Source organism: Mus pahari, chromosome 8 (genome assembly GCF_900095145.1).
Source record: "Mus pahari chromosome 8, PAHARI_EIJ_v1.1, whole genome shotgun sequence".
Classification (NCBI taxonomy): Eukaryota; Metazoa; Chordata; class Mammalia; order Rodentia; family Muridae; genus Mus; species Mus pahari.
Genome location: NC_034597.1, coordinates 68,751,580 through 68,752,208, shown reverse-complemented (window position 1 = coordinate 68,752,208; position 629 = coordinate 68,751,580).

Here is a 629-nt window from a genome sequence, read left to right as displayed (position 1 = left end):
GAAGGGGGCTGCAACCCTATAGGTGGAACTACAATATGAACTAACCAGTACCCCCAGAGCTCGTGTCTCTAGCTGCATATGTAGCAGAAGATGGCCTAGTCGGCCATCACTGGGAAGAGAGGCCTCTTGGTCTTGCAAACTTTATATGCCCCAGTACAGGGGAACACCAGGGCCAAGAAGTGGGAGTGGGTGGTTAGGGGAGCAGGGCCGGGGCGGGGGAGGGTATAGGGGACTTTCAGGATAGCATTTGAGATGTAAATGAAGAAAATACCTAATAAAAATTTGGAAAAAGTTTTTAAAAAAAGAAAAGAAAATGTATACTTTGAACATGCATACTGTGAACATGTATCAGAATTTGTAAGAGCTAATATTTCTTCCCCAAAGGCACAATTCTGATTCAAGACATTAAAAAAAAACTTTAAAACATATTTTAAAAAACACATGTATTCTAGTTGTGTGGTACATACCTTTAATCCCAGCATTCAGGAGGCAGAGAGGCAGAGAGAGGCAGAGAGAGGAGGTAAGGGCAGGTGCAGAGGCAGAGGCAGAGGCAGAGGCAGAGGCAGAGGCAGAGGCAGAGGCAGAGGCAGAGGCAGAGGCAGAGGCAGAGGCAGAGGCAGAGGCAGAGG